This window comes from Scylla paramamosain, chromosome 16 (genome assembly GCF_035594125.1).
Source record: "Scylla paramamosain isolate STU-SP2022 chromosome 16, ASM3559412v1, whole genome shotgun sequence".
Taxonomy (NCBI): Eukaryota; Metazoa; Arthropoda; class Malacostraca; order Decapoda; family Portunidae; genus Scylla; species Scylla paramamosain.
In genome coordinates this window covers 9,058,083-9,081,500 of record NC_087166.1, presented here as the reverse complement: position 1 = coordinate 9,081,500, position 23,418 = coordinate 9,058,083, and the positions used below count along the sequence as shown (strand labels likewise).

The window sequence follows — 23,418 nt, the reverse complement described above, 5'->3', positions numbered from 1 at the left end:
GAAAGGGGAGGTACATGCAAGGTGTTCATCACTTATTCATTTCCTGGCGGGGTGTTGTATTATTGAGCGTGTGGTGACTGGTAAAAGAACAATATTTATTCATCTTTTCATATTTTATCTTTCTCCTGGGTACCATTTATGGTTTCCTATTCTGTACCAATCCGTGAGTGTGAAACACGTTCAAAGTAAATTGTTGATAACTTATACTAAACCGGAGAATATCAAAGGTATAGGGGAGAGACAGAATTGATATATAGATTCAAGACTCCTGTCATGTAGGGAGTGACTAACGAATGTACGGACCCGTAGGCGAAGGGCGGCTCAGTAAATCAAGTCTTGTCTGAGTTGGGAGTGCGGGGGCTCGACCAGCGGCGGGTGAAAGAGCAAAGCAACAGTCGCGGAGGAGTTCGTTGAAGACTAACTGGATCAGAGAAGACTTAGTTCTTAGACTGCAGGTAACACGAGGCCTTCAAGTTTGGCCCAAGTTGATCCTAAAGGGATTACTTCAGGACAAGACGCGCCACCCGCCATCCAGGTTCCTCTCTAGCCAGAATGAGGAGTCCTTGTGGTGCTTGGCAGTGTTCCATCAACAACACTCCTTCCCGACAGAGTTTTGTAATAGCTTCCATCAGTGTTGCTCTATACTGCAACACAGTCACACCTGATTTTCATGATCCCGAGCAGCGCAACGAGATTACATAATTTTGTGAGGCATGAGGATTAAGTGAACAATAACAATACGTACAATAAAAACAGTCTATGAAATTCTAGATGGAGTTCAAAATATCAGTGAAATGTCGAGGCATGAAAATATAAATGAATTATGTTTGCGTTCAGGCAAGTGAAAGTATTTAAATTACTGACGCGTGAAGTGCATTGATCATGGCGGATGGCTGGCTTGCTCCTGGCAAGAGCAAAAAAAATTTTTTGGAGATCACGGATGCATGCTGCTGCCTCCGCTACTGCCACTGTGGAGCGTCGCAATTTTTTTTCACTTGTGTAACTGTTCTAGGAAAGTATAACCTGAGTGGAGTGCTGGTTGGCATTACGACTAAGCAGCTTCCCCTCACCCCCCTCCTCTCCACCAAGTAGTAAATTACCAGAATCACCATGGATTTTGTTAAAGGCAGGGGAGGGAGGGAGGCGGCGGTGGACGTGCACCCGCCAAGACATCCTTCAAGGAGGCAACATACATGAGGTGCTGCACATCACAGTCCGGCAGGAGCAGGTTCGTCACCACAGTTTCAGCCACACAGTTTAGGTATCACACAGTCATGGCATCAAGGCAAGCAAGACTACTGGGTTCTCTCGTCCACTGCTGTTCTCCACGCCACTGAGGGAGAACCGCTTTAATAAACACAGGTCAATCATTCTCACTCTTCTGTTACTACTCGGGTTACTTTGACCTTTGATGTCGGCAAGTCCCCTAAAGAAAACACTGCCGCGGGGACCCTATCACCTCAAGCTTTGCGCGGCGGGGCAGGTGGAATGAGCCAGGTGAGATGAGGAAGCGGGAAGGACAGGTGACAGGTGGATCATCCAGCAACACACGCAACCCGCCACACAAGTCCCCGCGGCGCTAGGGAAAGGTCGACTTATAGGTCACAAGGTAATCACTTATGAAACTGACGCCATGAAACTTGTACAACAACACTTCGCTCCCGCTGACGAGACCGAAGATACGGCTAATGCATCGAACCGTAAGGAGAGTAAAGAAATACAAGCCTGAGGGAGGTTTCTGGGATGAAAGTAAGGGAGTAACAGGCCACAATTAACCACAAACTGAGATGAAGCAAGTCTTTCCCGCCTCTCCTTCCTTACACATAATGATCGTCCCTCTGGTGGCAGCGTTACTAGGGGTGTTAGATGGATGTTGGGGAAGAGACGCATCAGAGGGATAAAGGACTACTATGGGTTTCAGAGACAGCGTTATATCGTTTTTTTTTTCGGGAATGTCTCTTTAGCAGCTGGCTGTCTTAAGTACGGAAGATTTACTACGGCGAACATCTTTATTGTTCACATTTGTTACTTGACCATAGTGACGAAAACAAGCGGAGTGTCTGCTGTCAAAGTATGATCTCAATTAATCAGTTGTTAAAGTGTTACTTTCGACAAAAAAAAAAAAAAAAAAAATGCAACACGGCTTTTCAAACCCATATTAGAGGGCGGAAAAGGGTTTGAGGAAAAGATTCGGTCGGACTGAGTACCTGGCGGCTATACCCTGGCTGGTGGAGAGTTGCCTGTCTCTCCTCGCCAGTTCTCAGGATCACGAATCGACTGATATATATACTCGTAAATCCAATTCCAGCCGGTGAGGGCGGCGGCAGGAGGCGGTAAAGTGCAGTGAAGTGCGGTGAAGTGTTCTCACGCGCGACGCTCGGCCTGCGGCGCCCTCACGACCTCGCTTGATATGAAACAAATCGTAGAAAACGAAAAATCTTGAACGAGTCCTGCGGCGGCGGTGGTGGTGGTGCTGGTGGCGGAGAAGCACTGAATTTTCCGGTGAGTTGGTTTTTACTGGGCAGAGGCCTCTCCGAAATCAAACCCTTGCCGAGGAGGATAGCAAGCTATTTTCATTAGGTATCTATGCGTCGTGTGACCGTTTCGGTGTCAACTAGGTATGTCCCCTTTCCCCATTCTGTATCCATTTCCAGCAGCTTCTGCCACCCCTTCAGTCCCCAGTCAGCCTCCCACCCTTAACCCTTTCAGTCCTAAAAAGTCTCCCATAATCACAGCTTTTTTTTTGACAATCTTGCGTTACAGTCCCTTAACCTTTTGACAGTTATGGCTTTTCCTTGAGCTTAATAAAGTCATATATTGAAAGTTCAGAGTGTACTTTCCAAAGACACCCGTGGCAGCGAAAATAAGTAATGGAGTAACTCAAATATTGTAGTATCTGCTGTTTGAATCTGTACAGTAAAAGACAAATACTTTAATTACTCTAGCAGGCGTTATTGTGTAAGTAGCAACCTAAGAGTTAAATAGTTTTGCAGCTTAGAAAATAAAATAGCATGATATTCCTTCTCTTTTATGTGACCATGTAAATTTTCTTACATGAAGGACTAAGGGCGAGAAGCAGGTGACGCAGGGAGCAATTGTTGAGCCATCAAGGCTGCGGCGGGTGATAAAAAAAATTGTAATTTCGAGTATATATATATATATATATATATATATATATATATATATATATATATATATATATATATATATATATATATATATATATATATATATATATATATATATATATATATATATATATATATATATATATATATATATATATATATATATATATATATATATATATATATATATATATATATATATATATATATATATACTCGTATATATATATATATATATATATGATAAATTAATGCACAGCATAAAATCACATCGCAACTATTTCATATTTCACATTCTTTGAATCTTTTCAATCTGACTGAATAATGTCTACCGCTGCCCTCATATCTCTCTTTCTCTCTCCTTAACTCATCTTTTCACCTTCTAACTGCAAGCTCCACTAATGCGTTGAAATTTAAGACCCGTAACCCCACCAGTGGAAATGTACCTCATCAGAAATTCATTCCCTGAACCTGTCCCTGCTTATACGAGTAATAATCGAGGTCACGGTGCATCCTAGGTAAGGCTTAACCACGAGTACAAACCTTTCCATTTACCCGATACCTTGTAATTCAGGCGGTGCTGTTGGTGTGACGCTTGACAGAGACGGAGGAGATAAGACGTTTTAAAGGTGCCGCACTGCCTCACACGTTACTCAGCCTTGTATTTCTATAAAGGGAGCGTCTCAAAGAACCCCACAGCCAGCCTGGAGGAGTAAAGGTGGGAGGGAAGACAAAGAAGAAACAAAGGGAGTATTGGAGATTATTCGTACTCTCCTCACTCCGTTTGCCGAGAGAGAGAGGGAGACAGAGAAAGGGAAACAATACTTCACTCTTCCAAGAATTCGTCGAAGTATCTACAATATAGGACCAGAGACCGTAGAGAGACCTTCCTAGTGTTTCTGGGAACGACTTTACAAGACCTAGAAACATTAGAGGACAAAGCCAATTAGTTTAAAGTAGAAGAGCAGGTATGTAAAAGATAAGGAGGAAGTTAAGGCAGGGATGAGCTTTACAATTAGGAGCCTACTGAGTCTTTACTAATGTACACAGGAATAGTACAGATATGCAAGAGAGGGAAAGTTAAGGAAAGGAAGAGGACGAAAATCAGGGAGAGAGGAAGATACATACATAAATAGGTTGAAAAGATAGATAAACAGATAAATGGATAGATAGACAAACAGAGAGGTGTGTGTGTGTGTGTGTGTGTGTGTGTGTGTGTGTGTGTGTGTGTGTGTGTGTGTGTGTGTGTGTGTGTGTGTGTGTGTGTGTGTGTGTGTGTGTGTTCCTTGATGAATGTCTTAACCAATAGGCAAAAGTAACCAAGCAATAGTATGGAGAACGGGAGGAGTTAATTGCTTCTTGCCAACAGCGAATAAAAACGGCAAATTCCCTAAATTGCTTAATTAGATCTCGCTCATCCTCCGGCAAAGCAGCGGCAAGAGAGAAAGCAAGGAACAAATATACACTTTACATCATGCATAAGTAATTCTTTGTTAAATTTGCGAATAGTATGGTGGAGAAGTGTGTGGTGCTGAGAGCAACAGACAGACAGACATACAGACAGGTAAATGAAACAGGAATACAGATACACACACAAACAGATAGAAAACACAGAAAGATAGACAGTCACAAACAAAACTGACAGACAGCTAGATACACACACAAATAAATAGACAGGCAGATAAATTAAATATTAGCTGGGGATCTGACACACACACACACACACACACACACAGTCAGTCAGTCTATTAGTCAGACAAACAGAGACAAGACAGGAACACACGCAGACAGACGCAGCTTGCCTCTGTTTTAATCAAAGGACTGACACGGTTTACGAGAGAGAGAGAGAGAGAGAGAGAGAGAGAGAGAGAGAGAGAGAGAGAGAGAGAGAGAGAGAGAGAGAGAGAGAGAGAGAGAGAGAGAGAGAGAGAGAGAGAGAGAGAGAGAGAGAGAGAGAGAGAGAGAGAGAGAGAGAGACAGAGACAGACAGAGAATTAGTCAGTCAGTCAGTTAGCTAGCCACTACTCAGTTAATCAATCAATCAGTGAACAAGACGGTGAGTGAGTGAATCAGTCATTCAGTCTGGAGAAGCATTAGAAGAGACTTGAATCAGAGAAGTCAAATGCATCTATATCAAGAAGGGCCACGTCAAAGATGATAGCGCAAGCTGAGGTTCCCATGGCTCAGGTAACCCTTAGTGGCAGGTGTGGAAAGACTCATCTCGCGACCCCAGCAGGTGAGCTTAGTGTGCGGGGAAAGACGCTGGTTGGGAGTTGTGTGTCGCTGGTGGCTGGATTTCCTTACATAATCGATGATCTTAATAGTTCCCCTTGACTTCACGAGTGCATACCCACACGCGCGCACTCACTCACTCACTCACACTCACAAGGACACCAGGTATAAACGAAACAGTATACAAATTTTCGTGATCTTGTAAAAATATAATGTTTTTTTTTTAATACCAAAAGGCAAAAATAGATTACCTAACTTTTATAATCTCCCATAATTAAGTTTTGGGAGCGGCACACTAAGCTGGCATTTTTTTCTCTCATTTTCTTTAGCTAAGGTCAAACTTTTTAACGCTTTGAAAGAATATTTACAAACAACAACATAAGGAAATAAGGGAAGCTCCAAGCAGCATCAGTAGTACATGTGGCAGTCCTTGTATAAATCAATAAATACTTGTATATATAGTAGGGTATGCTGTATGAAAAGGTGTTACATAAGAGCAAGATTCCTCTTCAGATACACTGCTACATACCTTAAAAGTTCGCGATGACATGCTGGATAATCCTTTCTTTATTCATCATTGAGTCATTAATGATTCTCCATGTCTTCTTTATCATTGCCCACTGAAGTCCTCAATGATTCTTCCTTATTTTATCTTCCCTTTGGTCTATTCCTTATTGTTTCTTCTTTATTGTCTCTTATCTTCTCAATTCGTCAATGATTCCTCAAAACTTTTGTTGTTGTCTCTTTATTCCATTCTTCTTTCCGTTCTTCTACACTTTCTTCGTCTCTTCATCTACGCAGTCTCCTCCAGTCATCCATCACCTTCAGAATCTGCATAATGGAGTATCAGAGTTAGCTAAGAGGAGACGGGATCATTAGCCTTAATTTTCTCCACAAAGTTCCCTAGTTTTATATTAACATGTCATTCTCAATCTACTCTCCTTGAGAACTACCCAGGTTTGATATTTCTCAAAAGTTTTCTCGTTTTTATACACTAATAAGTATATAATTCCCAATCTGCTCTAAATAAACGTTAACGTAAAGTTTTGATAGTCATGTTTCTGGAAAGTTTTATAATTAAAGTTTTTTTTTTTTTTTTCCGGGCGCTATTATTAGAGAGTTTTCACTGAGCTAATATTCAGGTATATCTAATTTACCTTTCTATGTCTTCTCCAGACCGTCTATTTCAGCTGTCAATGGCCACTGCGACATTTAGATCTCTTATAAGTTCACCTGTCTCAAAATATCTACTTATATAATCAGTAATTTTCATCCCCTACTCCACATCTGATTTAAATTACCTTTGTGTGTGTCACTCCAGCGCCTAGGGACAGGAGACATTCACGAGACATCTTCAGGATGGACTGTTGACTTACCCTGAAAGCCAGAAGTGTATACAGAAGTCGGTTCGTTACCTTTTTAATGCACCATTACAGTGAAGCCATTCCAGCAGTCACAGGAGCAAGAAGACAGTCACAACATATCTTCATACAAGGACCGTTGACTGCTCTTGAGGTCCAGAAATGTTCACGAAAATCCTTCGTTTATATTTCTATGTCATTCCAGCGAAGCTTTTCCAGCAGTCGTAAGTCCCAGAAGACAATCACAAAACATCTTCAGAGTGGACTGTTAGTGAAACTCCAGAAATGTACACGAAAACCACGAACGAAAAGTCTTTTACCTTTCTGTAATCCCAGCGAGGCCATTCCAGTAATCATAACTCCCAGAAGACAGGCATAAAACATCTTCAGTCTAATTCCAGAAATCCACACGGAAAAACAGCTCTTTATCTTCATGTACACCATTCCAACGAGGACATTCCAGCAATCACACGTTCCCAGAGGACAGTCCCAAAACATCTTCAGTCTGATTAAATCCAGAAACCAACACTAAACCAGTTCTTTGTCACCACCTCACACTCGAGCCTTCCTGTCCCTCCTCCAGCTACCACTTGCAATGCCCCCCTCCGTCCCTCCACCCCTTCACCTCCTTCCGTCCGTCTGCCCTCCACAACCCCTTACGACATCAGCTCGGGGACTTGTAAAGGAATAATCTGCAGCTTCTCACACTGGGGGAGAATGGAGCCGCCAGGGGAGACAGGGAGAGAAAGGGACGCAAGGAAATGGGAGAATAGCGGAGTGGGAGGAGGCAATAGACACTGGAGGGAGGAGGAGAGAAGGATGCGAGGGGAATGAATATTAGAGGGGCGGTGGTTCGGAATGGAGAACAGACAGTAAGGTAGGAATGTATGGAGATAATTGGATGGAATATGAAGACAATAGAAGAGGGGGTTGAGAGGGGAGGGAATAGAAGGATGACATGAAGAGAAGGAGTAGGGGAGGCAAATAAAGAGGAAGAAAAGGAGGAGAAAGGGAGAAGAGGGAAATAAAAGGAGAAAAGAAATGAAAGTAGGATAATATGAGTGAGGAAATAAACTGAGAGGAAAGAAGAGGAGGTGAAAAGAGAGAGAACGTAAATAAAAAGAATAAGAGGAGATAAGAAAAAAAGAAGATAAGAGAAAACAAAGGAAAAGAAAAAGAGAGAGAGGAAGGACCAAAAGGATGATGGGATGATGAAAGGCGGCAAAGGAAAAAGGGAGAAAGAGAAGAATAAAGGAGAAAAGCATGAGAGAAGAGTAAAGCAAAAAAAAAAAAGAGAAGAGGGGGAGGAGAAGGAAAAGAGGAGAGACGGGAGGAGCATAGGGTGGACAAAGAGGAGGGTCTGAACATTGCTGGAATTAGATCATCGTCTTTTTCCAGGCAGAGCAAAGGCGGTCTTGTCCCTGGGGTGGTGCAGGGGCGCTCAGGGACCCGACCTTTCCAGTCTCGAAATAGATGATATAATTAGGGGGACACAAATAAAAAAAGGCTGCGTTCACTTCTCTACTTCCAAAATGTTCTCCAAAAGCAAAGCGTTATCTTTCCTTCAGGTTTTTTTTTAAAGGTTTTGCAGGATTCGATTCCGTTCTGGATTCGGTTTTTGTGTTAGGTTTAATGGGTGTTGTTATTTATTTATTTTATTTTATTTATTTATTTATTTTTTCATCGTTCTGTGATGTTTCGTTTTCTTTCTGAATGGATTGGAGTTTCAACTGTATTTCTTTTCCGTCATCCTTAAACACTGGTGTGTATGTGTGTATGAATTCAGTCAGCCACACTCACTCATCCACCTACACACACCCATAAAACACAACAACAACAACAACAACAAATATACTAAAATACAAGCCGGTGATTAGCTATCAGGACGCCAACACACATCCTGATTGGCTGGAGATGACACCTAAGGGGAAGACGACTCGAGGAAGAAAACAGGAAGAAGCGGCGGTGTGGAGGGAGACTGAGGAAACACTCTAACTATTACCTAATGGAAAGAAACGGTAATTAGAGGCCCATTTGAGCGCCACAGCCACACTGACGAGGCCATTACCGCCTTAACGACCACGAGCTGTTGGCGACTCACTCAGCCTCACATTAAATGGTTCTTTGTCATCATCTGCTTCGTGTGTTCATTAAAATAAGTGACTCCAGACTCCTTTCCTCTCATTATCTGTATTGTTTCTCCCTTTAAAGACGCTTTTGTTCAATGACTCAGTTTGATTTTGTTGATTTCGTTTTGCCTTTTTTTTTTTTTTACCTTGAATTGTTTTAAAGGTGGAATGTCAAGACGCCTAAAGAACTAAAGATCAACTCAATTACAGCCTCTTTTTCTATTCACGTAAGACAGAGCAATTACGTTTTTTGTCTTTACACACACACACAAAAAAAAAAAAAAAAGAAACACGCAAGAATATAAGAAAATAGAAAAATTGCAAAATGCCACCTGACCAACACAAGACAGCTCCTAATTAAATATTTAATTAATTGGTTAATTTTGACCACAGCTATCTAATACAAGACTCTTGGTTCTCTCACACTGTAAACGGGAAAATTTTACACGTCTCAGTTTTCTTCATCTTTACTAATGTACTTATTTGCAGGGAGAAATATATGATTCTAAGAACAAAATATATGGGTGAGTTAAGGAAATCTATACATGGGGATAATAGGTGAAAAAGGGACTGCTACGTGTAGGCCTGATGGCTTCCTGCGGCTTCCCTTATTTACTCATGTTTCTTAATTTTCTTCACTATAATAACAGGTGAAGATAATCCAATATGGCCGTCTTTAAACTTGAGTAAAACACAAATACAATAATAACATTATCTTCCCCCCAAACCAGAACACCTCTTCATCAACACCGTATTTCCCTTAACCAAACATAACCACTATGTATGTGAGCTGCGGCCAACACAGCACACTCACTCAATTATGAAATAAGCATGAGGCAAGGCTGGAAGAACAACGTTCACGAGGCATGTTCACTAAAACCACAAACGTTTCCACACCTCCCTGAATAACGCAAAGATGGAAACGAGTCGAGATGTTACGTTCTTCACCTTCACATTATACATCCCACCGACCACGTATGCGCCCGGAGGAGGGCGTGGGGCTGGTATTAATGCATGTGAGGCCTCAGTGCAAGGTGGCCACGTCCCTAGAGAGCGGAAGGCCATCTGCACGCACGGCAAAGGGCGGGGACAGCAAATGGAGTTCTTTGTGAGAGTAAGTATTGCTGGAAAATATCATTACAGCAAAGGTTTGTGTGCCTTACCAGGGATAAAAGTGTGACCTGCCGAGATGAGTCGCTGCGGGTGTTAGTCATGCCCCGCTGCTCCCTTGCTAAATGCCTGCATCCACACAGACACACACAGACATATACCCACACACAATGGTTCTCCTTCGTCATTTTTTTTTCTCTCTTCATATTCCTCATTATTCTTGTTTTCATTTTCATTTATTCTTTCTTCTCGTTTCTCTTGCTGTTATTCTTGTTGTTCTTATTTTTCCTGTTCTAGTTCTCTTGTTATCGTTTCTTCTTCCTCTTCTTCTTATTCCTTCTTCTCCTCCATCTCCATTTTCTGTGTTGTGGAGATACATGAATGAAATATTGTTCTTTCCTTCCCTCGTCTTCCTTTGTTATCCTTTCTCCGTCTCCTGTGATTCTCTCTCTCTCTCTCTCTCTCTCTCTCTCTCTCTCTCTCTCTCTCTCTCTCTCTCTCTCTCTCTCTCTCTCTCTCTCTCTCTCTCTCTCGCAGGAGTTTACAGAAGTTTACCTTAATTCATCTCCCCCGCATCACCGCCTCACCACCACCACCACCACCACCACCACCACCACCACCACCACCACCACCACCACCACCACGACACACCACCACCATCACAACCACCTCCTACACAACCACAATCCTTTCTTTTCCTTTACCCGTGTCACTCATCCATTTATCCATTCACTCTCCAAGAATGATTATTTTACTTCCACTGTCCCCACTACCACACTACAACCATCTGCACCACAACTACAAAGCTTTTTCGTTCTCCCTCTTCATCCTTACCACTCCCTCCTTCATTAATTCATCTGCTTATTACTATTTCAATTTATCCCTTTCTACTATTATTTTACCCAATAAATTTTCTGTCTATTAATTTTTCATCCTAATCTCTCTCTCTCTCTCTCTCTCTCTCTCTCTCTCTCTCTCTCTCTCTCTCTCTCTCTCTCTCTCTCTCTCTCTCCCAGCTACCCTCCCAGTCACCCATTTTCTAACTCAAGCTTCTCCTACTTCTTTCCTCATAACCTCCCCAATTGTCAGTCTTCTCCTCACAGTAAGACCCAATTCTCAACCTATTTTTCCTTCCTGCCTCATAACACTTCCCTATTCTCAGGCTATCACGGAAAGCAGGAGTTACAGGGAGCCAGCAACGCCTTGAATGCCGCCGTCTCGCTCGCAACTGGATATTGTAGGTGTCCCAAACTTGTATATTAGCCAATCTACAAGTTGTGTGACGGGGAAAGGAGGCGAGAAGCGGCCAAGTTCCCGGTCACAATTAGCTACACGAGGCAGGGATGTAACATTGGGACTGGTTGTTACTGCGACGCCTCTGTGACACCCATCAGAGGGGAGAGAGGGGATGGGGTGGAAGAGAGGGTGAGTGGGGAAAGGGAGAGGGTAAGAGTGAGGGTGGGGAGGAGAGGGAGAGGGGGAGGGAGAAAGAGAGAGCGAGAGAGAGAGAGAGAGAGAGAGAGAGAGAGAGAGAGAGAGAGAGAGAGAGAGAGAGAGAGAGAGAGAGAGAGAGAGAGAGAGAGAGAGAGAGAGAGAGAGAGAGAGAGAGAGAGAGGTAGCTATATTTATAATTTCAATGTTTTATTTGTTATTGGTGTTAATTTTGTTGTTATTATTATTATTATTATTATTATTATTATTATTATTATTATTATTATATCATCATCATCATCATCATCATTATTGTTATTATTCGGATAATTAATAGATAATAGTAGTAGTAGCAGTAGCAGTAATAGTAGTAGTAGTAGTAGTGGTAGTAGTAGTTAGTAGCAGTAGTAGTTAGTAGCAGTAGTAGTTAGTAGTAGTAGCAGTAGTAGTAGTAGTAGTAGTAGTAGTAGTAGTAGTAGTAGTAGTAAAAGTAGTAGTAGTAACAGTGGTAGTGGTGGTGGTGGTGGTGGTAGCAGTAGTAGTAGTAGTAGTAGTAGTAGTAGTAGTAGTAGTAGTAGTAGTAGTAGCAGTAGTTAGTAGTAGTAGGAGCAGCAATAGTAGTAGTATCATTATTATAACGATAACTGTTTCTACTACTACTACTACTACTACTACTACTACCACCACTACCACTACTACTACTACTACCACCACCACCATCCCCACCACTACGAATGACGCCAATAATTCTACTGTTTCCAATACTACTCGTACCATTATCGCTAATGTTGCCTTTTTTCCATTAAATTTATGCAGAGCGAGATGAGATGATAGCCTTTGATCTAAATGTATTCACGTTATCATTTTCATACAATTGATGTTGTTCTTACATATCAATGCAAAAGTGATCCATTTTTAAACGTGAAGAAGGAAAATACATATACGTGGATTTCATATGTAGCATGCCTTTTTGGCGAAAATACGAGTATATTAATAAATGTAAAGTCAAAGGAGATGATTAATAAAATAAAATGCATGTACGTTGAGAGAGAGAGAGAGAGAGAGAGAGAGAGAGAGAGAGAGAGAGAGAGAGAGAGAGAGAGAGAGAGAGAGAGAGAGAGAGAGAGAGAGAGAGAGAGAGAGAGAGAGAGAGAGAGAGAGAGAGAGAGAGAGAGAGAGAGAGAGAGAGAGAGAGAGAGAGAAAGCAAATATAGACACAAGAAATTGCAACTCCTTGAGACAGGTTTTGAAATCTTGCAGGAAACAAAGGAGCACTTCGGCAGTCAAGCAAGTGGCAGACCGCTAAAGTTAGACCCCTTTTATCCAATACACAACGTAGACAGATTGACAGACAGGAAGACATCCTCCCCTTGCCCTCTTTACACACACACACACACACACACACACACACACACACACACACACACACACACACACACACATACATACACCCACACGCACGCAAGGTGGTGGTAAAAATAGCATAATAACTTGAGAGTCATTGGTTATCATGTCTATTTTTAAGATCACGCGCTGCAACTTGGAAAACATATTAGTCACATATCGCCTCGTAATTTTAAGGGAAAATGTTGTGCATCTTGTCTGAATTTCATGGGAAGACTCCTACGCGCATTATGTGAAAATATCTGAAAACTTGGATGTCTCAAAATTTCACGAGCAATTAATCTATCGACTTTACATTTCAAGAAAGAAAATAAATAAATGAAGTTGCGCATCTCACGGAAACTTCCTGAAGAAAATTATCATATTTATCTTCCAAATTCCGAGGTTGAAAAACTTCTATATATATCTTTCGAATTTCATGAAAAAAAACTTGCTTATCTTTTTAAATTTTATGAAAAAAAAAATAAAAAATTGCGTCTCCTGAAAATTTCATAATCTTTATCTATAAAAAAAAATAAATAAAAAAAAACATATTTCATACTTTTCTCTAAATTCTGAACAAAAATACTTGCACTTCTTACAGGAGTTTAATGAAATTTGTATCCCCTCCTAACTTCACTAATAAATGTGAGCATAACTCATCAAATTTCAAGAGAACACGTGTGTTGCATTGAAGAATAATGAATTTAGAAACGTCTCCCCTGAAAACCCTACGACCCAACGCAGAGAGAAATAGAAAACGATGCATTTCCACGAATTGCAAAAGCACGTATATGTTCCAGCAACAACCAAATACACCAATTCCCAACAAAGCAGCGACTCGGGAGTGGAAAAGTAGGAAAAAAAACGTGAGAGAGAAAAAGCTAGAGTATCACGTATTTGGCGGACATTTGTTGGAAAGTTAAGCTGGAGGAGAATTCCAGAGTCGTATCAAAGAGAGAGAGAGAGAGGAGAAGAGTAAGAGGATAAGATGGTGTCTCCCAGATGGTGCAGGAAAAGAATCTGGCGAGAGGAAGCATCTTATTAGCATTCTTTATAACGTGATCAGCCCGAGGGAAGGAGGTACGGTGGGAGGGAGTGATAGGAGGGACAGATGGAAGGAGGAACAGACGGTAGGGAGAGAGGAAGGGACAGGAGAGACAGATGGAGGAGGGACAGAGAAACGGACAGGTTGGAAGAGATGTAGGATTCATTTGGGGAAGGAGAAAGGCAAGGTAAAGATATGAGCAATAAGATGTGATGCAAGAATGAAGGTAAAGGTGTGATGTCTACCTGAGGGACGAAAGCTGACATTTCCACCTGAGAAAATAAAATAAAAATGTCTACCTGAGAGAGAGAGAGAAAAAAAAAAAGCTATTTCTACCTGAGGAAAATGAAAAAAAGTGAAGTCTACTGGAAGATGAAAAATATGTTCACCAGAGATAGATACAAAATATTAATCTAAGAAAAAAATAGCAATATTTACATGACAAAAATAAGAGTACCTGAGAGTAAAAATGGATCCTCTTGAGAGAAAAAAAGGGACAAACCACTTACCAAAAGAATTTATACCTAACAGAATCTCTCTCTCTCTCTCTCTCTCTCTCTCTCTCTCTCTCTCTCTCTCTCTCTCTCTCTCTCTCTCTCTCTCTCTCTCTCTCTCTCTCTCTCACAACCCTCCCTCTCCTCCACAACACACACACACACACACACACACACACACACACACACACACACACACCATAGCTGACCGGCGCCTCACAACGCGGCCTCAACCAACCACCTCCGAGGGAAAAAAGTTAAAACAAGAGTTAAATTTTCTTCGCTTATGTTCGGAGGAGTTAAATGAATTTCCGCCAATTAGAGAACTTCTCCCACACCAGCGCGGCGGAGGGAAGCACGCGATATTAGCGGCAGCCTCGATTTCTGGGCCGTTTTGAGCACAGGGGCAGGGTAGAAACTTGCTGCTGGGAATAGTCACTTCTCTTGTACTTTCAGGTATTTATGTTCCCAAAAGAGGAGGCAGCTTTGTCTTGTATTGCCCGACAGGAATTTATCTCCACGCTCTCTCCTTCCTATGATGACTTGAGCTGAGTTACGTCCGGCTATTTGTGTCTGTTGTACGTAATGTTTGGAGCTGCGGGGTATTGTTGTCATCTGCGACTTGTGGTTCGTAGTGGCATTGTTTGTGGTTAGGTTAGAGTAGATTAGATTAGATTAGATTAGGTTAGGCTAGGTTAGATTAGGTTAGGTTAGGTTAGGTTAGGTTAGGTTAGGTTAGGTTAGGTTAGGTTAGGTTAATTATATTAGATTAGGTTAGGTTAGGTTAGGTTAGATTAGGTTAGGTTAGGTTAGATTAGATTAGATTAGATTAGATTAGGTTAGGGTAGGTTAGGTTAGATTAGATTAGATTAGGGTAGGTTAAGTTAGGTTAGGTTAGGTTAGGTTAGGTTAAGTTAGGTTAGATTAGATTAGATTAGATTAGGGTAGGTTAGGTTAGGTTAAGTTAGGTTAGGTTAGGTTAAGTTAGATTAGATTAGATTAGGTTGGGTTAGGTTAGGTTAGGTTAGGTTAGGTTAGGTTAGGTTTGGTTAGATTAGATTAGATTAGATTAGATTAGGGTAGGTTAGGTTAGGTTAAGTTAGGTTAGGTTAGATTAGATTAGATTAGGGTAGGTTAAGTTAGGTTAGGTTAGGTTAGGTTAGGTTAGGTTAGGGTAGGTTAAGTTACGTTACGTCTTTCTATCGTTCGCGGGTATTATAAGGTTAGGTTAGGTTGAGTTAGGTTAGTTCTTTCCATTGTAATGTATGGTTATGTTAGGTTAGGTCTGTATCATTCGCAGGTATTGTAAGGTTGGTTATTTTGTTAGTTGTTAGTTGTGGTTTATATATTTATCATTTATTTATTTATGTCTTATGTAAGAGGAGCTCTGGCCTACACTTTCTTCTCTTTCTCCACTATCACCACCATCACCACCTCTACCACTTCCTCCTCCTCCTCCTCCTCCTCCTCCTCCTCCTCCTCCTCCTCCAGCACGCAACACTTTGAAGACGAAATAATGGTCACGGTTAAGCGGAGAGACTTTGCAGCTTTCAGTGGCCAAATTGCATTGCTGCTCTTGAACACATGGGCTCTCTCTCTCTCTCTCTCTCTCTCTCTCTCTCTCTCTCTCTCTCTCTCTCTCTCTCTCTCTCTCTCTCTCTCTCTCTCTCTCTCTCTCTCTCTCTCTCTCTCTCTCTCTCTCTCTCTCTCTCTCTCTCTCTCTCTCTCTCTCTCTCTCTCTCTCTCTCTCTCTCTCTCTCTCTCTCTCTCTCAAAGCGTGGCTGGATTTTCTTCGTTTCCTTTTCAACGTTCTTTTTCATGTTTAACAACCTCTCTCTCTCTCTCTCTCTCTCTCTCTCTCTCTCTCTCTCTCTCTCTCTCTCTCTCTCTCTCTCTCTCTCTCTCTCTCTCTCTCTCTCTCTCTCTCTCTCTCTCTCTCTCTCAATTTATCAGTTCTTCTCATTACCAGACTCCCTATCCACCTCAGCCCCTCCTATCCCCTACCTACCTCTATCCTACTGCCCCTTCTAGCCTAACTTTTCCCCTTCCTTGGTGCCTTCATTTCAGCCCGGAGCGGTGTGGAGGGAAAAAAGCTGGTGAGCACGCTAGCTGGAGATCACATGTACCTCCGGCGGGCAGACAATTACAGGTGAAATGAGTATGCGTCGCCTCGCTTGGGAAGGACAAGAACTAGGCGTGAAAATACGAAACACAGGAGAGAGAGATAATAACAGAGAGGGGGAGAATGTGGTGCAGGAAAATGTTTATGTGTGGTGAGAGTTATGGGAAGGCAAATAGGAGAGGTAAGAGTTATAGAAGGAATATAACTGGAACTAGCGTGAAAATACGAAACACAATGAGAGAGATAATACCAAGGAAAGTATGAGGAAATGTGGCACAGGGAAACTGGAAAATACTAGTGATAAGATTGAAGGAGAGAAAAGAACCCAAACTAGCGTGAAAATAAGAAAACACAAGATAACAAGAGAGAGTAAGAAGTGGACTATGAAAAAATATACACAGGTAAATGCGAGTGATGAGACAAAAGGAAAGGTATGAAGCAGAACTACCGTAAACACAATTAACAGAAAAGGAAGGTTATATGAAGGGTTATTATGAAGAACATGAGAGTAAGATAAACATAACGCAGTAAAACAAGCGTGGAAAGATAAATGAAAGAACAAGGATTAAAAATAGCATGAAAACAATAAACACATTGAAATAAAAAAAAAGAACACGTAAAAATATGAGTTAAATGAGCATGACGCAGGAAAACAAGTGTGGAAAGATTAATGAAAAAGACAAAAAAATAGAATTAGCGTGAAAATGCTAAACAGGAAAAGAGAGACAACAACAAAGAATTATGAGAAAAGCAATAAAAGAGTAAAGCTGCAAGAAGCCATCAGGCATAAAAAATATGAGAGGAATGGAAAGAGAAAAATGAGAACTGACACAAAAATACGATCATGAGTACGAAGTAGAATATTAAAGAAAAAATACATGAAAATACAATTGATAAGACACGAAATAATCAAGTTAGGTATTACAGCTCGTTTGTATTTTAATAGGCAGGTGTTGTATGATGAATAATGAATCGACGGATGTTCTAGACCAGTGTTGCGGTGAGTTGATCTGAGGGAACAGGTGTAAATAATTGATTTGCGCAGGTGATAAAAGGCGAGGCAGGCCATTAAAGCATTGACACGACTGATTAAGGACGAGGATCGAGTAAATGGCGTTGAGATTACGTATGAGAAAAACGATTTATGATTCTCTCTCTCTCTCTCTCTCTCTCTCTCTCTCTCTCTCTCTCTCTCTCTCTCTCTCTCTCTCTCTCTCTCGTGTTATGGGATTTGGGGAGAGAGAGAGAGAGAGAGAGAGAGAGAGAGAGAGAGAGAGAGAGAGAGAGAGAGATGAGAGAGAGAGAGAGAGAGAGAGAGAGAGAGAGAGAGAGAGAGAGAGAGAGAGAGAGAGAGAGAGAGAGAGAGAGAGAGAGAGCGAGAGAGAGAGAGAGAGAATGAACCAAGAGACAGGCATAGACAAAGAAAACAAGTGTTCATACGAGCAAATTAACATTAAAAAATTACGCCACGAAACTTTAGCAGAACCATTACGCACTGAACCCGAAACTCAGGTGAATAGGAGCAGGTAGAAGCAGGCAGGTAAATATATTAGGTAAACAAGCTTAGGGATTAGGGATACGAAAAATGGGATGTCAACAATGGTATTACACTTTCATTCTTCTCCCTCTCTCTCTCTCTCTCTCTCTCTCTCTCTCTCTCTCTCTCTCTCTCTCTCTCTCTCTCTCTCTCTCTGAAATGATGCAAGCTCTTAACCGTACTGAAGACAGGAGGGAAAGATTGTGAAATGCCTGTTATTTCTTCAACTTGCACAGCGGCGGCAGCAGCAGACGGTAGCAGAGAAAATTACTAGATTAGAGAGAGAGAGAGAGAGAGAGGAGAGAGAGAGAGGAGAGAGAGAGAGAGAGAGAGGAGAGAGAGAGTGAGAGAGAGGAGAGAGAGAGAGAGAGAGCACTAGTTAAATTCTCTCTTTCTCTCTCTCTCTTCCTGTGTATGTGTGTGTGTGTGTGTGTGTGTGTGTGTGTGTGTGTGTGTTAGTCCACGCGCGTGTGCATGACCTCATAACGTGCATGACACAAAGGGCATGTGTGTGGCTGTGCAGGGCGTCAGTAAAACATGACACTGAGCAATATAAAAACATTTTACATGTCCGATTAAACTTCCACAGTTCTGCTGGGATCGGTTGAAGGTTTTTGTGTTTAGTGAGAGAGGGAATGTGGGGAGAAGTGGGGAGAGGGAAGACAGGAGAAGGGAGGGAGGTTTGAGGGAGAGAGAGACGAGAGAAGGGAAGGAGAAGCATGGGAAGGTCACAGAGGGAAGAGGGGAATGAAAAAAGGAAGGCGAGAGAAGGGAAGGAGAAGCATGGGAAGGTCACAGAGGGAAGAGGGGAATGAAAAAAGGAAGGCGAGAGAAGAAGTATAAACAGAAGTGACAGGGAGAGAACATGAAAGGTATTGGGAGGGATAGAGAAAGGAGGGAAAGCATGTACAGCAGAAAAGTGATAGGGAGAATAGGAAGAGAAATAGGAAGATAAATGGAGGAGAAAAGGAATGTAAAGGCAATGTAGACGAGGTAAGGCAAAGAAAATGAAAATAAAAGAGATAGGAACACGAGAAAGAGAGAGAGAAAGCAAAAGAAATGGAAAAAGAACAAGAGAATAAGGGAAAAGAATCGGAGAACAGGGACAGCAAGAGGGAAAAAATGAGATAGAAAATACAATAAAGAGAAACCAGCCAGAAGACGGATAGAGATGATGATGGGAAGAGAAAATATCTAGGAAAGGCAGGAACAGCAAGAAAAAAAGAAATAGAAGTGCAGCAGGGAGAAAATAAGATGAGAATGGAAAGAGATGATGATGGTAAGAGGAAAAAATACCTGAGAAAGGCAAGGATAGGAGGAAAAGAGGAAAAGTAAAAAAGGCAAGGGAGGAATGGAAGATGCAAAACAGATGAGGGAGGAGGGAGGAGAGCAGGCAGACGGGTGTGAGAAGCGCAGCCCAAAATCAACTTGACTTCATAAACTTGACTCAATTTCCATGATCTAGCGTGATTCGGTTAATGCCAAGTTAGGAGGCAGTAAATGAATGATGACCCTCAGCCACCGGAACCTAACCGAACTGGAAACCGAACCCGAACCGAACTGAAATTAACCGAACACATACCGCCGCCAGCCACCGACCGACCACCCGACCGACGCACTCAATGGACGCGACGAATATTGACTTACAGCGAAACATGAACAGCGGCCAGTAAATATTTACCGATTGGTCAGTGGGCGGTGTTTCAGTTTTTTTAGTACGAGTGTTATGGACCTTCATCCCACCAGGGTTTTTTTTGTGACGCAGTAAAATGGTGATGGTAGTAATAGTGGTAGTGCGGGTTGCAAATAGTAGTGGGTGTGGGGACGGGGGGCAGTGGGAATAGCTGGTGGTAGTACTGGTGGTGGTGGTGGTGGTGGTGGCAGGTTGCAGTAATGAAAGAAAAAGTTGCCAGCGTTGCCAGATATCAGCTCCAGGGTGCATATCCCTCAAACAAGGCGGCATAAGTCGAGTTGCTTCTCAGTGGAGCGGCAACATTGGCACCGCACCTCATTCCCGCGGCACGAGGCACACTGACACACGGAAACACACACGTTAATTGCTAGTTGTGATTAGGTTTAGGTGATTATGTTTGTAGTTTCCTCACCTGTCTGTTATCTTTGAGGATTACCTGGTGATTTAATTATGGTAGTGATAGGTATTATAATATAGCTGTGTGTTTTAGTTTTCTAGTCAGTGCGTGTTAGTAAAACTCCCCCCCGTCTTCGTCACTGTCATCGTCTCTAGAGGACAGACAAGAACACTCTGGAAATCAGGGTGAGTATGATGTAGAAGAGGATAAATAGAGGAGAGGGGAAATTTAAGAGAATGAGTGGCACAGTAATAGATGAAAAAAGATAAAAATAGAGCATATGTAGGGCAGAGAAATAAAATGATGAGGATGAGAACGAAGAGCATGCGAAGAGAAGAACAGAGAACAGGTGGAGGAGAATGCGAGGATAATGAGGATAATTACAACGATTAAAGAGGTGAAAAAAAAAAAGTAAAACGGTGCGAGGAAAACTAGAGCAGGTGAGAACAAGACACGAACGGAAACACAAGAGAACGAAAAACAAACAAACAAACAAACGCAACGCAACGCAAAATGAGGAGAAATCACAGCAACAACGACGACGGCGAAAAAAAAAAAAAAAAGAAAGAAAAACGATAGAAAAAGTGAGAGCAGGCGACAACTGGTAAGCGAGGCAAGGTGACGCAGCACTAATAACTCAACCAACCAGACCATAATATACATACCATTTTTCCCCCCTTTTTTTTTTCCACCCACAATTATGCCAGTAAGCGTAAGTAGCGACCCGGTCCACGCTGCCATGATAGAGCGAGCGAGCGAGTGAACGAGTGTGAGCGACAGGGAATGGCAGTATCGCATTTAATTGATCGGATTTATTGAAACATATAGGGAGAGGTATTAGCGAGGAGCGGGAGACAAGCCAGCTCACTGTTAAATAGTTTGATGTTTTAGCTTAACCTGCCTCAGTATTCATGGGCTAAAGGGAGGGGAGGTATACATATGGGCGTGTGTAGGTGTATGTATCTAGGAAACTGGTGGAGGGAAAGGTGTGTATGTGTGTGTGTTTTTCGTTGTTGTTGTTGTTGCTGCTGTTGTTTGTTTTTGTTGTTGTTGTGACGGGTAAGTATGTGTGTGTGTGTGTGTGTGTGTGTGTGTGTGTGTGTGTGTGTGTGTGTGTGTGTGTGTGGTGGTAAAGATGAGGGTAAGTAATATGGTATGCACGTTTGTTGTTGTTGTTGTTGTTGTTGTTGTTGTTGTTGTTGTTGTTGTTGTTGTTGTTGTTAGAGTTATGATTTCCGAATACAAAATGACGTGTTCGGTAGGGTTTTTTCTTTTTTTTCTATTATTGTTTATTTATTTTTGGTGCTTTCTGTGTAATAAAATCGCTTTTAAAAGGAATACCGGTCCAAACAATACAATCAGTTTTGACATGCATTTTAATTTATATGTTTGTCGAATTTGTAGTTTTGTTTTTTGGTGTCACCTCCCTTCGTTTATACGTACGCTTTCTCTCTCTCTCTCTCTCTCTCTCTCTCTCTCTCTCTCTCTCTCTCTCTCTCTCTCTCTCTGAATCACCCTTATCGTTGCCATCTTCTCCTTTGTCAAGATAATTTTAATGCGGTGTTTGTGATCATATCAATAATATATACTGAAATGAATATTTAATTAACACACACACACACACACACACACACACACACACACACACACACACACACACAGACGCACACACACACACACACACATCTGCTATAAACCCGTGTCACTTCCTGTGCTAATTACTGCCGTCAGAGTCGCGGAAATGAGCGTAAATGTTATAGTGTCCTTTTTCGTAATTCTTCCTTTTCGACGATGGCAGGACCCTGGTCTGGACACGCGAGCCGCCATTACTGTCAGCTTCCATTGGGGATATTTCCGCGGCATTGCCCTCACGACCTTGTACGCGGAGTCGCTGGCGGAGGCGCTGACAATGGCTGGCGGCTAGGGACTGTTTCGCGTATTGTCAGGAAAAGCAGTTACCGTGTACCCAGCCGCCACTAACACCACCGTATGCTTCTCCTCCTCCTCCTCATCCTCCTCCAGCGACCCAGCGAGGATGTATATACAAACTTGGCAGGAGACGCTCCCCAGTTGCGCCACGGGGTCTTCCGCTGAGGGAGTTTTGCGAAGTTTACCAAGTTTCCGAAGTTTCCGAGACGCGACGCCGCTCACTCAATGTTGTTATTTGTGAGGGAGTGTGGTGACGACTAAGGTGGTAAGGTTCTTCATCTCTCTCCCCCTCTCTCTCTCTCTCTCTCTTTCTCTCTCTCTCTCTAGTATGTGTGGCAATGGAGGTCTGTCTGTGTATTCCAGCCACGCAAGGACACATTCATCCCTGCTCTGGTTACGCAAAGTGCCCACGCAGGCCTTAGCTCTTCACTCCTACTTTTTTCATATTGCTGCAGCTCCTCCCGCCCACCCACCGCCGCCTGCCGCCTACTCTGAGTAGAAAACTTTTAATAATATAGTAAATTCTTAACTTTCCGTGGCGTCACAAACCTTAAGAGGGTAAAGAAGTACCATAATCACCGACACACAATGGAGCATCCGTCACCCCTTTCCTCCTGTGTCCTCGTCTCCGTCACAATATTTTATCGTAGGTCTCTAAAAGCCGCTTCAGGGAAATACTCTGTTTCCTTCCCTCGACGTTCGGCTTCCTGCCCACAGCGAGAGTTTCTACAGCGATATTGTTCTCGGGTTCCTGGGGTTCCTGAGTCCTCCCCGCCTCGCCTCAACGCACCGGACGCCGCGCCGGGGGATATGTGGCCGTGTGGCGGGTGGCATTGTGGGTCTTTGTGGTGGCGTGGCGTTTTGGAGGCTAGCGGTGTGGCGGTAGTCGCGTGGAAGAAAATGGGAAACTGAAATGTTGTCTTTTCTATACGAACATGCATTGTGATGGTGTATAATGGAGGCACTTGGGTAGAAACAAGGAGTGGTATTCAGGATGGGGAGGTCTCACACACACATACACACTAAACAAGTACAGGTAAACTCCCGTCCTCGTCCAGACCTCTCATCTATACGGTAAAAACTCTTCCAAACCCTCCACACTTTCCACACCTTTACTTTACAGCTCAGCTCCGTGTTTCACTGAGGGAGGAGGCGAGGCCGCTGAGTCATCTAAGAGGAATTTTGGAGATTACAGAAGCGATAGACGAGGGAGGACGAGGATGGAGGATGGAAAGAAGGAAGATTGGGCGGCCCGGAGCGAGGGTGAAGGGCGGTAGGGCGGTATTAAAGGAAACAGTTAGGTGTGCGAGGGGCGCGTATAAGGTATAGAGAGAGAGAAAGCTAGAGAGGGAGAAACGAGAGTGAGAGGCTGCAGTGAGGTGAGTGAAGGTGGCGCATACCCAGGGTCGTGGGTGGCAGGGTGG

General features: G+C 42.6%; 1 long non-coding RNA gene across 2 annotated transcripts in view; it reads right to left on the bottom strand.

Moving 5' to 3' along the window:
- LOC135107974 (uncharacterized) overlaps nt 1-23,418 on the bottom strand; it is a 98,288-nt gene that overhangs the window by 58,722 nt on the left and 16,148 nt on the right. For both annotated transcript variants that reach the window (XR_010272077.1, XR_010272078.1), the window contains exon 2: nt 5,890-6,191. This is a non-coding gene — a long non-coding RNA (uncharacterized LOC135107974). The remainder of the gene's footprint in view (nt 1-5,889; nt 6,192-23,418) is intronic.